This window comes from Austrofundulus limnaeus, unplaced genomic scaffold (assembly GCF_001266775.1).
Source record: "Austrofundulus limnaeus strain Quisiro unplaced genomic scaffold, Austrofundulus_limnaeus-1.0 Scaffold5510, whole genome shotgun sequence".
In the NCBI taxonomy this organism is placed as follows: domain Eukaryota; kingdom Metazoa; phylum Chordata; class Actinopteri; order Cyprinodontiformes; family Rivulidae; genus Austrofundulus; species Austrofundulus limnaeus.
Window position 1 is genome coordinate 1,177 of NW_013957912.1, and position 311 is coordinate 1,487.

The window sequence follows — 311 nt, forward strand, 5'->3', positions numbered from 1 at the left end:
GACTCGTTGATGCACGTCTGTTCTTTCTCTGATCTTGTTGCTTTTAATCAGGCAGCAACACACAAGTTTATCTTTGTTTACATGGTAGGGGGACAGAGGACAGCAGAAAACATTCATTTCGGACAAACACAAATGCCCTGAGTTGTTGTCTACTGCAGTGTTTTTGAACCGTGGTCCTCAAGGCAAAGTGCAATGCAAGTTTTAGAGGTTTCCCTGCTTTGACACACCTGCTTCTTCTTCTTCTTCTTCTTCTTGAATTTTAATGGCGGTTGGCAAGAAACTTTAGGTAAGCATTACCGCCACCAACTGGA